At 43.4% G+C, this 17,188-nt stretch overlaps 1 pseudogene; it reads right to left on the minus strand.

Annotated features, from left to right (window-relative positions):
* The window catches only part of LOC106585344 (bridging integrator 3-like), a 30,948-nt pseudogene extending 30,666 nt beyond the window's left edge, over positions 1-282 (minus strand).
* Positions 283-17,188: the final 16,906 nt, after the last annotated feature.

Below are 17,188 nucleotides of genomic sequence, written 5' to 3' on the forward strand. Positions count from 1 at the left end.
TCCACACAATACCCCATAATGACAAAGTGAAAAGTTAATTTTTCTTTCACATTGATAAAAATAAAAACAGAAATACCTTATTTACATAAGTATTCAGACCCTTTGCTATGATACTTGAAATTGCATCCTGTTTCCATTGATCATCCTTGAGATGTTTCTACAACTTGATTGAAGTTCACCTGTGGTAAATACAATTGATTGGACATGATTTGGAAAGGCACACACCTGTCTATATAAGGTCCCACAATTGACAGTGCATGTGAGTGCAAAAAACCAAGCCATGAGGTTGAAGGAATTGTCCGTAGAGCTCGGAGAGGCACAGATCTGGGGAAGGGTACCAAAAAATGTCTGCAGCATTGAAGGTCCCCAAGAACACAGTGGCCTCCATCATCTTAAATGGAAGAAGTTTGGAACCACCAAGACCCTTCCTAGAGCTGGCCGCCCAGCCAAACTGAGCAATCGGGGGGAGAAGGGCTTTGGTCAGGGAGGTGACTAAGAACCCGTCACTCTGACAGAGCTCAAACGTTCGACAGTGGAGATGGGATAACCTTCCAGAAGGACAACCATCTCTGCAGTACTCCACCAATCAGGCCTATATGGTAGAGTGGCCAGACGGAAGCCATTCCTCAGTGAAAGGCACAGGACAGCCCGCTTGGAGTTTGCCAAAAGGCACCTAAAGGAGTCTCAGACCATGAGAAACATATTTCTCTGGTCTGATGAAACCAAGATTGAACTCTTTGGCCTGAACGCCAAGCATCATGTCTAGAGGAAACGTAGCGCCATCCCTATGATGAAGCATGGTGGTGGCAGCATCATGCTGTGAGGATGTTTTCAGCGGCAGGGAGACTAGTCAGAATCGAGGGAAAGATGAACAGCACAAAGTACAGAGATCCTTGAAGAAAACCTGCTGCAGAGCACTCAGGACCTCAGACTGGGGCAAAGGTTCACCTTCCAACAGGACAATGACCCGAAGCACACAGTACTGAGTCAGTATATATATGTGTATGTGTTTAGAGTCAGTATAAATATGTGTGTGTGTTATGTGCGAGTAAGCAAATTAACTGTGTGTTGGTGCCTGTTGGTGTCAGACTTATTGATCTGGTACCGTTTGCCGTGCGGAAGGAGAGAGAATAGTCTATGGCTTTAACAATTTTCCAGACCTTACTTTCACACCACCTGATATAAGAGGTCCTGGATGGCAGGGAGCTCGGCCCCAGTGATGTACTGGGCTGTCTGCACCACCCTCTGTAGCGCCATGCAATCGAGGGTGGTGCAGTTAACATACCAAGCAGTGATGCAGCCAGTCAAGAGGGCCCATGCCAAATCTTTTCAAAATCCTGAGGGGAAAGAGGCGCTTTGAGTGTGTGTGGACTAATTTAAGTCTTTAGTGATTTGGACACCGAGGAACTTGAAGCTCTCAACCCGCTGCACTGGATGGGGGCTTGCTCGCCCTCCCGTTTTATGTAGTTCACCACACTGCCAGGTCACTGACCTCCTCCCTGTAGACCAGGGTTCCCTAACTGGCGGCATGGGAGCTGAATTTGGCCTGCAGGTGGTTTTAATTGGCCACCCAAGTAATTAATATATATATATATATATATATATATATATATATATATATATATATATATATATATATATACACACAGTTGAAGTCGGAAGTTTACATACACTTAGGTTGGAGTCATTAAAACTCCACTCCACAAATTTCTTGTTAACAAAATATAGTTTTGGCAAGTCGGTTAAGACATCTACTTTGTGCATGACAAGTAAGTTTTCCAACAATTGTTTACAGATTATTTCACTTAATCACAATTCCAGTGGGTCAGACATTTACATACACTAAGTTGACTGTGCCTTTAAACAGCTTGGAAAATTCCAGAAAATGATGTCATGGCTTTAGAAGCCTCCGATAGGATAATTGATATCATTTGAGTCAATTGGAGGTGTACCTGTGGATGTATTTCAAGGCCTACCTTCAAACTCAGTGCCTCTTTGCTTGACATCATGGGAAAATCAAACGAAATCAGCCAAGACCTCAGAAAAAAATTGTAGACCTCCACAAGTCTGGTTCATCCTTGGGAGCCATTTCCAAATGCCTGAAGGTACCATGTTCATCTGTACAAACAATACTACGCAAGTATAAACACCATGGGACCATGCAGCCGTCATACCGCTCAGGAAGGAGACGCGTTGTGTCTCCTAGAGATGAACGTACTTTGGTGCGAAATGTGCAAATCCATCCCAGAACAACAGCAAAGGACCTTGTGAAGATGCTGGAGGAAACAGGTACAAAAGTATCTATATCCACAGTAAAACGAGTCCTATGTCGACATAACTTGAAAGGCCACTCAGCAAGGAAGAAGCCACTGCTCCAAGTCCGCCATGAAAAAGCCAGACTACGATTTGCAACTGCACATGGGGACAAAGATCGTACTTTTTGGAGAAATGTCCTCTGGTCTGATGAAACAAAAAATAGAACTGTTTGGCCATAATGACCATCGTTGTATTGTATCGGATTATTGCAACTCGCTGTTGGCTGGGCTCCCTGCCTGTGCCATTAAACCCCTACAACTCATCCAGAACGCCGCAGCCCGTCTGGTGTTCAACCTTCCCAAGTTCTCTCACGTCACCCCGCTCCTCCGCTCTCTCCACTGGCTTCCAGTCGAAGCTCGCATCCGCTACAAGACCATGGTGCTTGCCTACGGAGCTGTGAGGGGAACGGCACCTCCGTACCTTCAGGCTCTGATCAGGCCCTACACCCAAACAAGGGCACTCCGTTCATCCACCTCTGGCCTGCTCGCCTCCCTACCTCTGAGGAAGCACAGTTCCCGCTCAGCCCAGTCAAAACTGTTCGCTGCTCTGGCACCCCAATGGTGGAACAAGCTCCCTCACGACGCCAGGACAGCGGAGTCAATCACCACCTTCCGGAGACACCTGAAACCCCACCTCTTCAAGGAATACCTGGGATAGGATAAAGTAATCCTTCTAACCCCCCCCTTAAAAGATTTAGATGCACTATTGTAAAGTGGTTGTTCCACTGGATATTATAGGTGAATGCACCAATTTGTAAGTCGCTCTGGATAAGAGCGTCTGCTAAATGACTAAAATGTAAAATGTAAAAAATGTTGTGTTTGGAGGAAAAAGGGGGATGCTTGCAAGCTGAAGAACACCATCCAAACCTTGAAGCACAGGGGTGGCAGCATCATGTTGTAGGGGTGCTTTGCTGCAGGAGGGACTGGTGCACTTCACAAAATAGATGGCATCATGAGGAAAGAGAATTATGTAGATATATTGAAGCAACATCTCAAGACATCAGTCAGGAAGTTAAAGCTTGGTCGCAAATGGGTCTTCCAAATGGGCAATGACCCCAAGCATACTGGCTTAAATGGCTTAAGGACAACAAAGTCAAGGTATTGGAGCGGCCATCACAAAGCCCTGACCTCAATCCAATAGAACATTTGTGGGCAGAACTGAAAAAGCGTGTGCGAGCAAGGAGGCCTACAAACCTGACTCAGTTACACCAGCTCTGTCAGGAGGAATGGGCCAAAATTCACCCAATTTATTGTGGGAAGCTTGTGGAAGGCTACCCAAAACGTTTGACCCAAGTTCAACAATTTAAAGGCAACGCTACCAAATACTAATTTAGTGTATGTAAACTTTTGACCCACTGGGAATGTGATGAAAGAAATAAAAGCTGAAATAAATCATTGTCTCTGCTATTATTCTGACGTCTCATATTCTTAAAATAAAGTGGTGATCCTAACTGACCTAAGACAGGGATTTTTTACTAGGATTAAATGTCTGGAATTGTGAAAAACGGAGTTTAAATGTATTTGGCTAAGGTGTATGTAAACTTCCGACTTCAACTGTATAAATATATTTCACTGTTGGACATTAAAAACAATCACCAGGAAATCAGCACCAAGTGATTTACATTTTGGAAATATGTTCCCACGTAATCCCACACATAATAGAGAGCGACACATTATTGTACATATATGTAAGTAAGGTTTGAAATTATTATGTTTTAGTCAACTATCTGTTTGGGCGTCTTGTGGTCAATTTGCAGTCTACAATTATTTGTAATTATGTTCAGGCCACTTGATCAATAAATTAAAAAAATTGTCCCGTGGTTGAATCTAGTTGATGATCCCTGTTGTAGGCTGTCTCATCGTCAACGGTGATCAGTCGTGTTGTCAGCAAACTTGATGATGGTGTTGGAGTCTTGCGTGGCCACGTAGTCGTTGGTGAACAAGAAGTACAGGAGGGAAACTAAGCACACCCCCCTGTAGGGCCCCCGTGTTGAGGGTCAGCGTGGCAGAGGAAATGATGCCTTCCCTCAACACCAGGGGTTGGCCCGCCAGGAAGTCCAGGATCCAGCTGCAGAGGGCGGTGTTCAGTCCTAGGGTCCAAAGCTTGGTGATGAGCTTGGAGGGGACTATGGTGTTGAACGCTGGCCTGTAGTAAATGAACAGCATTCTCACATAGGTATTCATTCCTCTTATCTAGGTGGATGGGGGCAGTGTGGAGTGCAATTGAGATTGCATCGTCTATGGATCTGTTGGGGTGGTATGCAAATTGGAATGGGTCTAGGGTTTCTGGGATGATGGGAGTTGATGTGTGCCATAACCAGCCTTTCAAAGCACGATTACAGATGTGTGCTACAGGGCAGTAGTCATTGTGGCAGGTAGCCTTAAAGTTCTTGGGAACAGGAATGATGGTGGTCAGCTTGAGATGTGGGAATTACTGACTGGGTCAAGGAGAGGTTGAAAATGACCGTGAATATGCCTGCCAGCATGCTCTGAGAACACACCCTGGAATACCACCCGGCCCCGCGGCCGTAAGCATGTTTACCTTTTTAAAAACCTTACGACAGCCTCGGAGTACCGACATCAACCAGTCCCCTGGGTCAGCGGGGGCCTTCGTTCCCGGCTCGGTGTTATTTTTGTCAAAGAGTGCATAAAATACATTGAGTTCGTCTGGTAGAGAGGCATCGTTGGCAGATCACAGCTGGGTCTTCCTTTGTAATCCGTAATGGACTGTAGCCCCTTCTTAATGCATCAGAGCCTATGTAATAGGATTCCACCGTGTTCCTATATTGCCCTTTTGCTTGTTTGATGGCTCTGCGGAGGTCGTAGCGGGGCTTCATGCACTTGTTTGTGTCTTCAGGCGTAGCCTCCGAGTTGGCTGCGATAGCCCTGTGTGCGGGAGCCCTGTTCTTTAGTTTAGCGCCAACCTCTGTGTTAATCCAGGGTTTTTGATTGGGGAAGCAGCGAACCTTCACTTTGGGGACAACGTCATGATGCATTTCCTAATGAAGCCGGTGATGGAGGTGGTTAGCTTGTCGATGCTATTGGCAGAGTCATGGGACATATTCCAGTCAGCGCAAGCAAAGCAGTTTTGTAGCATAGCATCGGAAACAGAGGACCATTTCCCAACTGAGCGCATCAAGGGTACTTCCTGTTTGAGCCTCTGCTTGTGACATCTTATGATAGTTTTGATAGGTAACAACTTATTTTCTTAATGCCATCCATCTTTTATCTGCCTGAATCCAACTTTCTAAACCATGTCTTGCTACATAAGTTGTTACTTAAAATCACCAGAGTGATAGAGAATCCATGAGAAAGAAAACACTATTTTTATTGCCACTACACATGGCTGTAGGTTGACATTGATGTGACACTAATAACATCCAAGGAACATGATGGACGGTTGCCGTTGACAGGCACAGTGAGACAACAGCTGCGTCAAAAGAAAGGTGTGTAAACTAATGAGATGGAAAGATGAGGGTGCGAGGCAGGGCCGTGTTGTGTAACCAGGGAACACCACTGATGCGTGTGTGGCAGTTCCCTTTGATAACAGCTCAATCAGAAAACCCAACACAGCCAAGAGAGGCAACAGGAAAATGGGCTTAATCCGAATTACAACAGAAAGGATGCTTTCACTGGCAGGAGGGAGTATTAAGTCCCTATCAAACTAACCCTGGTAAAGTGCTGGGAAAAATATGTTCTTTGATTACCCTTTTGACTCCTAAAGATAAGCAGTGTTGTAACAACATGGATGCATCCCATTCATAAATCACTGACTCATATCAGATCAATTCTACAGTCAAAATTGCTGATTCAGGAGGAAAAGTTTCACTTATGTCATACTTTTGGTGAGCCAACACCATCATGGAAAACTACGTTTCGTCACCCACTGAAATTCTTGAGGTCCACGGTGTGAATCATCTTACTACCCATGCAATGCATCACTAGAACACTATGGCAGTAACTAGGCCTAGCCTACCTATCGGAGCAGTGATCACATAAGACTTGGCAAGGACTGCAAGATATGTCAACTGTTTGTTAAACACGCAGTAACTTTCCAAGAAAGAAGGTAAGATCATAAAGATGGCAAAGACTGCTAGAATTCATGCAAAACACCACGACTCTATATCTTTGGCCCAATACAAAAGATCCTGGCCCAGCAGAACATACAATCGAGCCCCACAGTCAAAGTATACAGTGCATTCGGAAAGTATTCAGACCCCTTTACTTTTTCCACATTTTGTTACGTTACAGCCTCTAAAATGGATTAAATAAAGAATCCTCATCAATCTACACACAATATCCCACAATGACAAAGTGAAAACGGGTTTTTATAGAGTACCAGTCCAAAGTTTGGACACACCTATTCATTCAAGGGTTTTTCTAACTTTTTACTATTTTATACATTGTAGAATAATAGTGAAGACATCAAAACTTTGAAATAACACATATGGAATGATGTAGTAACCAAAAAAGTATTAAATAAAACAAATTATATGTGAGATTCTTGAAAGCAGCCAATCAGTTGTGTTGTGACAAGGTAGGGGTGGTATATGGAAGATAGCCCTATTTGGTAAAAGACCAAGTCCATATTATGGCAAGAACAGCTCAAATAAGCATAGACAAACGACAGTCCAGCTTTACTTTAAGACATGAAGGTCAGTCAATCCGGAAAACTATAAAGAACTTTAAAAGTTCCTTCAAGTGCAGTCGCAAAAACCATCAAGCGCTATGATGAAACTACCTCTCATGAGGACCGCCATGGGAAAGGAAGACCAAGAGTTACCTCTTGTGCAGAGGAAAAGTTCATTAGAGTTACCAGCCTCAAATTGAAGCCCAAATAAATGCTTCACAGTGTTCAAGTAACAGATACATCTCAACAACTGTTCAGAGGAGACAGTGTGAATCAGGCCTTCATGTTCGAATTGCTGCAAAGAAACCACTACTAAAGGACACCAATAAGAAGACTTGCTTGGGCCAAGAAACACAAGCAATGGACATTAGACCGGTGGAAATCTGTCCTTTGGGCTGATGAGTCCAAATTTGAGTTTTTTGGTTCCAAATGATGTGTCTTTGTGAGACGCAGAGTAGGTGAACAAATGATCTCCGTATGTGTGGATCCCACCGTGAAGCACGGAGGAGGTCGTGTGATGGTGTGGGGGTGCTTTGCTGGTGACACTGTCTGTGATTTACTTGAAACACTTAACCAGCATGGCTACCACAGCATTCTTCAGTGATACGCCATCCCATCTAGTTTGCACTTAGTGGGAATATCATTTGTTTTTCAACAGGACAATGACCCAACACACCTCCAGGCTGTGTAAGGAGAGTGATGGTGCTGCATCAGATGACCTGGCCTTTACAATCACCCAATCTCAACCCAATTGAAATGGACTGGGATGAGTTGCACCACAGAGTGAAGGAAAAACAGCAAACAAGTGCTCAGAAAAGCTGTCATCAAGGCAAAGGGTGGCTAGTTTCAAGAATCTAAAATATGGTTTAACACTTTTTTGTTACTACATGATTCCATATGTGTTATTTCATATGTTTGATGTCTTCACTCTTATTCTACAATATAGAAAATAGTAAAAATCAAGAAAAATCCTTGAATGAGTAGGTGTCCAAACTTTTGACTGGTACTATACTTTTAAAATCATTAACATGTACAGTGGCTTGCGAAATAATTCACCCCCTTGGCATTTTTACTATTTTGTTGCCTTACAACCTGGAATTAAAGTGGATTTTTGGGGGGTTTGTATCATTTGATTTACACAACATGCCTACCACTTTGAAGATGCAACAATCAAGAAATAACAAGAAAACTTGAGCGTGCATAACTATTCACCCCCCCCCCCCCTGCTGGTGTACAGCATCTTTAAGTCACACCACAGATTTAAGTCACACCACAGATTCTCAATTTGATTGAGGTCTGGGCATTGACTAGGCCATTCCAAGACATTTAAATTTTTCCCCTTAAACCACTCAAGTGTTGCTTTAGCAATAGGGTAGGGTCAATAGGGTAGGTTTAGGGTCATTGTCCTGCTGGAAGGTGAACCTCCGTCCCAGACTCAAATCTCTGGAAGACTGAAACAGGTTTCAATTCTGGCCAGTTTCCCAGTCCCTGGCGATGAAAAACATCCCCACAGCATGATGCTGCCACCACCATGCTTCACTGTGGAGATGTGGTCTCGGGGTGATGGGGGTCTCGGGGTGATGGGAGGCATTGGGTTTGCGCCAGATATAGCGTTTTCCTTGATGGCCAAAAAGCTCAAATTTTGTCTCATCTGACCAGAGTACCTTCTTCCACATGGTTGGGTAGTCTCCCACATGCATTTTGGCGAACACCAAACGCGTTTGCTTATTTTTTTTTAAGCAATGGCTTTTTTCTGGCCACTCTTCCATAAAGCCCAGCTGTGTGGAGTGTACGGCTTAAAGTTGTCCTATGGACAGATACTCCAATCTCCGCTGTGGAGCTTTGCAGCTCCTTCAGGGTTATCTTTGGTCTCTTTGTTGCCTCTCTGATTAATGCCCTCCATGCCTGGTCCGTGAGTTTTGGTGGGCGGCCCTCTCTTGGCAAGTTGTTTGTGTTGCCATATTCTTTCCATTTTTTAATAATGGATTTAATAGTGCTCTGTGGGATGTTCAAAGTTTCTGATATTTTCTTATAACCCAACCCTGATCTGTACTTCTCCACAACTTTGTCCCTGACCTGTTTGGAGAGCTCCTTGGTCTTCATGGTGCCCCTTGCTTAGTGGTGTTGCAGACTCTGGGGCCTTTCAGAACAGGTGTATATATACTGAGTTCATGTGACAGATCATGTGACACTTCGACTTTATTTAACTAATTATGTGACTTCTGAAGTTAATTGGTTGCACCAGATCTTATTAGGGGCTTCATAGCAAAGGGGGTGAATACATATGCACGAACCACTTTTCCATTGTAATTTTTTTTTTTGGAACAAGTTATCTTTTTCATTTCACTTCACCAATTTGGACTATTTTGTGTATGTCTATTACATGAAATCCAAATAAAAAATCGATTTATATTACAGGTTGTAATGCAACAAAATAGGAAAACCGCCAAGGGGGATGAATACTTTTGTAAGGCACTGTAGTGTGCATCTATCAGGTACACATACATGTTAGTACATACACACAACAATAGGAGAGGCGTTGCTTTATTATTATTTTTTAAACCAGGTTTGCTGTTCACTTGTGCAATCCTATATGAAATGGTAGTTTCATGCAATCATGGCTCTGTAAAATACTGTACATTTCCTTGAATTTGTTCTGGACCTGGGGAATGCGATAAGACCCCTGGTGGCATGTCTGGTGGGGTTAGTGTGTTTGTCAATGCTGTGTGTGTAAGCTGACTATGCAAACAATTTGGAATCTCCAACACATTAAATGTTTCTTATAAAAACAAGAAGTGATTCAGTCAGTCTTTCCTCAACTCTTAGCCAAGAGAGACTAGCATGCATAGTATTGATATTAGCCCTCTGACTACAATAAAGAGCAAAGTGTGCTGCTCTGTTCTGGGCCAGCTGCAGCTTAACTAGGTTTTTCTTTGCAGCACTTGACCATATGACTGGACAAAAAATCTAGATAAGACTAGAGCATGCAGGACTTTAGTTCCTTGTTGCAAACAGGATGCATCTTTTGGAGTATTTGTATTCTGTATAGGCTTCCTTTTCACTCTGTCAATTAGGTTGGTATTGTGGTGAAATCCCTGAGGTTTCCATCCTCTCCGGCAACTGAATTAGGAAGGACACCTGTATCTTTAGTGACTGGGTGTATTGATACACCATTAAAAGGAGTAATTAATAACTTCACAATACTCAGAGGGATATTCTATTTTTACCCATCTACCGATAGGTGCACTTCTTCGAGAGGCATTGGAAACCTTCTTGGTCTTTGTGGTTGAATCTTTGTTTGAAATTCACTGCTTAACTGAGGGACCATACAGATAATTGTATTTGTGGAGTACAGAGATGAGGTACCTATTCAAACACTATTATTGCACACAGTGTGAGTCCATGCAACTTATTATGTGACTTGTAAAGCAAATATTTACTCCTGAAATTATTTAGGCTTGTCATAACAGGGTTGAATACTTGCCACAAGACATTTCATCCTTTAATTTTTTTATAAAATTTGTAAAAACATAATTCCACTTTTGACATTATGGGGTATTGTGTGTAGGCCAGTGACAACAAAAATCTAAATGTAATCCATTTTAAATTCAGTCTAACACAACAAAATGTGGAAAAAGTCAAATCAAATCAAATTTATTTTTATATAGCCCTTCGTACATCAGCTGATATTCTCAAAGTGCTGTACAGAAACCCAGCCTAAAACCCCAAACAGCAAGCAAAGCATGTGAAAGAAGCACGGTGGCTAGGAAAAACTCCCTAGGAAAAACTCCCTAGAAAGGCCAAAAACCTAGGAAGAAACCTAGAGAGGAACCAGGCTATGAGGGGTGGCCAGTCCTCTTCTGGCTGTGCAGGGTGGATATTAAAACAGAACATGGTCAAAATGTTAAAATGTTAAAATGTTCATAAATGACCAGCATGGTCAAATAATAATAATCATAGTAGTTGTCGAGGGTGCAACAAGCACGTCCGGTGAACAGGTCAGGGTTCCACAGCCGCAGGCAGAACAGTTGAAACTGGAGCAGCAGCACGGCCAGGTGGACTGGGGACAGCAAGGAGTCATCATACCAGGTAGTCCTGAGGCATGGTCCTAGGGCTCAGGTCCTCCGAGAGAAAGACAGAAAGAGAGAAAGAGAGAATTAGAGAGAGCATATTTAAATACACACAGGACACCGGATAAGACAAGAGAAATACTCCAGATGTAACAGACTGACCCTAGCCCCCCGACACATAAACTACTGCAGCATAAATACTGGAGGCTGAGACAGGAGGGATCAGAAGACACTGTGGCCCCATCCGATGATACCCCCGGACAGGGCCAAACAGGCAGGATATAACCTGCCTGACACCAAGGGGTGTGAATACTTTCTAAAGGCACCGTAATTAACAGCGAGCCCATTCTGGAAAATGTACATGTAGAGTATATTGTTCTAAACAATAGCCTGTCTTACAATTAACAAAATTAAAAAGTGTACTTTTAAGATATTAATATGTTCAATGTTAAATAAGATTTTTTATTTCAGAATCAAGACTTGCTCCATATTTTAGAGCACACTATAAGGAGTATAATGACACCAAGATGTCTGTACGATTTACATGTACGGTTCACAGAGGTCTGTACGATTTACATGTACAGTTCACAGATCCCTACCTTGTTTCTTGTAAAAATGTAGCTAATGAGAGTAAGGCATAAACCCTAATTTGCCCTGAGTTCAACACAACAGTATGGCTGTTGGTGTAGGCCTAATTAATGTAGGTAAGGCCCACTGTTTTAGCTGTCAGCAAACAGCTGTACCCAGTTTTACATTCCCTAAAACATAGTGGCTCATGTTAAAACCAACAGTTTAACACCCCTGCTCTCCCCCTTGACCAAACCTTTAGAACTAAGCTGTTTCCTTATGGACGTCACTCTACTCTAGTCTAGACGTATGCATGCCCAGAGAAACAACCGTCTTATTTACCAGCACAGCCATTAGCTCTGAATGATAAAAATACAGAAATGATGCTGCTACAGGAAGAACCAATGACTACGTTGGAACTATAAATGTGTGCGCCATTGGCAAGGGGATAACATATCACTTCAATTGGGGCTATTGCCTGGAGTACAGAGGGCTGGTTGAGGACATTAGGAGTGCAATTGTTCGGATGACCCCTGAGTCAATTCGCTCACGTCACAGAAGCAAGAGTGAGGGCCTGACTGGAATGCGTTGGTCAGCATAGTTGATAAAGGGCTCTTTCACTGGACAGGCACCACACATTTGACCTTGTGCTTGGCTGTGCGTAGAGCCCTGCACGGGCATGAATTTTAAGCCCGAGCCCTACCCATGCCAGCAACCATTAAGCCCTACCCTACACAGGCCCGATTGCTTCTGCCAAATTTAAGGCACCCCACATTTGACCCTGTGCTTGGCTGTGCGTAGAGCCCTGCACGGGCATACATTTTAAGCCCGAACCCTACCCATGCCCGTGACCATCAGGTCCTACTCTAACAGGCCCGATTGTTTCTGCCAAATTTAAGGCCCGGACGAAAGGCCAAAATAACTTCAATCATTAGTATCCATTAGCTGCTGGTCTCTGTCTGTCTTCCCCCTCCCTGCAGTGCTCACACAGCATGTACTCTGCTGCTAGTCTGCCACCCTCAGTGGGGCTGTAAAAAAACAGGATGCATCCGGTTTTCAGGACGCGACTTCCGCTTTTGGACGTTAACAAGGCGACACTCGATCTTAACAGTGCAGAAGAGAACCTTCCTTGACATCAGGACCAGAAAGAAACACTGCTCAAGTGTTTCTTTAACGCCTGCTACGTTAGGTTAATAGTCTGCCTGTGTGAGTATCCAGAGCAATTTCTCCTCCTCGGGCTGCTCAAAGACGAGACAAGTTTTTGTCACTCTAAACTCAGGAACATTATTATTTTCTGTGAAAAAAATCTGTCCTGTCGACTCGGACAATGTTCTGGTCGTATATTTGACGTGGTTGAAGCACGTCTGACACCATGTTATGATCTTAGTAAGTTAAGACTGCAAAACGCTTGATCAATTTAGTGATACACGAGCCCTGCCGTACCTTAGTAATTGATTAAAAAAACAGGCCCAAACCCAATAAAGGTGTGGTAATTGAACCTCCCATTCATCACATCATGTGTATAATATTTCTAAACAGCTTGGCCAGTTCTAGACACCGTCAACTTACTGAAAGCTAAGCCAATGGCTAACTGCTAAGTTAGCTAGCTAACCCCACAATTTCACTAGTCGAGTCAAACCGTTAGCTTGTTGAAGACGATTAATTTGTCTAGCTGTCTTATCAAAATACATACCAGCTCATTTTGTCTGAATTTCTCATCCAGTTTCAATGGGCAGCTTTTCTCTCTTCAGAAAACCTCATCCCCTTTCACATAAAATACTTTCTAGCTAGATAAAGTAACCAGGAAGTGGCTACAGTAGTAGAACAGATAGATGAGAACATATTTGGTAGTAGTTTTTTTGGGGGGGGGTTAAACCACGAAAAGCAGAAAGGCCTGCATGGCGCACTTGGTAAGTGAGAGGGAGACGAAGTATAGATCCAACTATTTATGTGGGCTTGTCTGTTCAGCAATGTTATTTTGGGAGTTTGAAATGTAATATTATAGCTTAGAAAATTGTTACTGACAGATGAGCTCGCATCAAGGAAAGATCAGAAATAAAAGAGATCCTGGACATTCAGGATTTCATGCTGATCTCTCTTGATTTCAGCCCAGAGGTGGGAGCATGGAGATAATATGGATGGAGTAGGATGCCATGCCATTAAGTGTGTAGGCAGATCATATTTTCCAAAGTTCTTTAAAAGCTGTGTGTCTAACTATATGCTATTCATAACATAATACACCTGTTGATAGGCATAACATAATGTTTGAGGACTATTCCTCTAATAAATCAAATATAATTTGAGAAGTCTGTATAGGCATCAGGCTGGGGAACACACCATCCAAGTCGTTCATTATTTTCCATAGAACACATACTGTAACCCCTCATTGATTATCCCTTACATACTTATATACAGTACCAGTCAGAAGTTTGGACACACCTACTCATTCAAGGGTTTTTCTTTATTTAGACTTTTTTCTATATTGTCAAATAAAATAAAATTGTATTAGTCACGTGTGCCAAATAGAACAAGTGTAGACCTTACAGTGAAATGCTTACTTGCGAGCCCCTAACCAACAATGCAGTTTAAAAATATTAAAAATAATATATAAAAACATATGAATAAGAATTAAAAGTAACAAGGAAATAAGGAGCAGCAGTATTGAGGTAATATGTACATGTAGGTAGAGTTATTAAAGTGACTATGCATAGATGATAACAACAGAGTAGTAGCGGTGTAAAAAGGGGGGGGCAATGCAAATAATCTGGGTAGCCATTTGATTAGATGTTCAGGAGTCTTATTTAGAAGCCTCTTGGACCTAGACTTGGCGCTCCGGTACCGCTTGCCATGCGGTAGCAGAGAGAACAGTCTATGACTAGGGTGACTGGAGTCTTTGACAATTTTTAGGACCTTCCTCTGACACCGCCTGGTATAGAGGTTCTGGATGGCAGGAAGCTTTTCCTCAGTGATGTACTGGGCCGTACGCACTACCCTCTGTAGTGCCTTGCGATCGGAGGCCGAGCAGTTGCCATACCAGGCAGCGACGCAACCAGTCAGGATGCTCTCGATGGTGCAGCTGTAGAACATTTTGAGGATCTGAGGACCCATGCCAAATCTTTTCAGTCTCCTGAGCGGGAATAGGTTTTATCGTGCCAGCTTCACAACTGTCTTGGACCATGATAGTTTGTTGGTGATGTGGTCACCAAGGAACTTGAAGCTCTTAACCTACTCCACTGCAGCCCTGTCCTGTAGTCCACAATCATCTACTTTGTCTTGATCACGTTGAGGGAGATGTTGTTGTCCTGGCACCACATGGCCAGGTCTCTGACCTCCTCCCTATAGGCTGTCTCGTCATTGTCGGTGATCAGGACTACCACTGTTGTGTCATCGGCAAACTTAATGATGGTGTTGGAGTCATGCCTGGCCGTGCAGTCATGAGTGAACAGGGAGTACAGGAGGGGACTCCCTGAGGGGCCCCTGTTTTGAGGATCAGCGTGCCGGATGTGTTGTTTCCTACCCTTACCACCTGGGGGCGGCCCGTCAGGAAGTCCAGTATCCTGTTGCAGAGGGAGGTGTTTAGGCCCAGGATCCTTAGCTTATTGATGAGCTTTGTTGAACACTGAGCTGCAGTCAATGAATAGCATTCTCACGTAGGTGTTCCTTTTGTCCAGGTGGGAAAGGGAAGTGTGGAGTGCAATAGAGATTGCATCATCTGTGGATCTGTTAGGGTGTTATGCAAATTGGAGTGGGTCTAGAGTTTCTGGGATAATGGTGTTGATGTGAGCCATGACCAGCCTTTCAAAGCACTTCATGGTGCTACGGGTCGGTAGTCATTTAGGCAAGTTACCTTAGTGTTCTTGGGCACAGGGACTATGGTGGTCTGCTTAAAACATGTTGGTATTATTGACTCGGATAGGGAGAGGTTGAAAATGTCAGTGAAGACACTTGCCAGTTGGTCAGCGCAAGCTCGCAGTACACGTCCTGGTAATCCGTTTGCCCCTGCGGCCTTGTGAATGTTGACCTGTTTAAAGGTCTTACTCACATCGGCTGTGGAGAGCGTGATCACACAGTCTTCCGGAACATCTGGTGCTCTCATGCATGTTTCTGTGTTTTTTGCCTCGATGCGAGCAAAGAAGTAGTTTAGCTCATCTGGTATGCTCGTGTCACTGGGCAGCTCTCGGCTGTGCTTCCCTTTGTAGTCTAATGGTTTGCGAGCCCTGCCACATCCTATGAACGTCAGAGCCGGTGTAGTACGATCTGATTTTAGTCTGTATTGACACTTTTCCTGTTTGATGGTTCGTCAGAGGGCATCGGTGGAATCCCAGAACATATTCCAGTCTGTGCTTGCAAAACAGTCCTGTAGCTTAGCATCTACTTCATCTGACCACTTTTTTTAATGATGGAGTCACTGGTGCATCCTGCTTAAATTTTTTGTTTGTAAGCAGGAATTAGGAGGATAGAATTATGGTCAGATTTGCCAAATGGAGGGTGAGGGAGAGCTTTGTATGCGTCTCTGTGTGTGGAGTAAAGGTGGTCCAGAGTTGTTTTTACCTCTGGTTGCACATTTAACATGCTGATAGAAATTTGATGAGACTTATTTAAGTTTCTCTGCATTAAAGTCCCCGGCCACTAGGAGTGCCGCCTCTGGTTGAGCGTTTTCCTGTCTGCTTATGGCGGAATACAGCTCATTGAGTGCGGTCTTATTGCCAGCTTCAGTCTGTGGTGGTGTGTAGACAGCCACGAAAAATACAGATGAAAACTCTCTAGGTAGATAGTGTGGTCTACAGCTTATCATGAGCTACTCTATCTCAGGCGAGCAAAACCTTGAGACTTCCTTAGATATCGTGCACCAGCTGTTATTTACAAAAATGCATAGTCCACCGCCCCTTGTCTTACCAGACGCCGCTGTTCTATCTTGCCGATTCAGCGTATAACCAGTCAGCTGTATGTTGATAATGTCTTCGTTCAGCCACGACTCCGTGAAGCATAAGATATTACAGTTTTGAATGTCCCATTGGTAGTTGAATTTTCTGCGTAGGTTATCCATTTTATTTTCCAAAGATTGTATGTTTGCTAGCAGAATGGAAGGCAGTGGGAGTTTATTAGATCGCCTACGAATTCTCAGAAGGCAGCACGCCCTCCGGCCCCTTTTTCATTGCCTTCTCTTCACGCAAATGATGGGGATCTGGGCCTGTTCCCGGGAAAGCACTAAGTCATTCACATCGGACTCGTTAAAGGAAAAAAAATGATTCTGACAGTTTCTGGTGAGTAATCTCAGTTCTGATGTCCAGAAGTTATTTTCGGTCATAAGAGGTGGTAGCAGCAACATTATGTACAAAATAAGTAAAGTAAATAAGTTACAAACAACGCAAAGAAATGAACAAAAAAACAGATTTGGATAGGAACACGTAAAATGTCAGCCTTCTTCTCCGGCACCATCTTAGCGCCCGGAGAATAATAGTGAAGACATCAAAACTATGAAATAACACATATGGAATCATGTAGTAACCAAAAAAGTGTTAAACTTAAACAAATCAAAATAGATTTTATATTTGAGATTCTTGAAAGTAGCCGCCCTTTGACTTGATGACAGCTTTGCACACTCT

The sequence above is a fragment of the Salmo salar genome, chromosome ssa24, assembly GCF_905237065.1.
Source record: "Salmo salar chromosome ssa24, Ssal_v3.1, whole genome shotgun sequence".
Taxonomy (NCBI): Eukaryota; Metazoa; Chordata; class Actinopteri; order Salmoniformes; family Salmonidae; genus Salmo; species Salmo salar.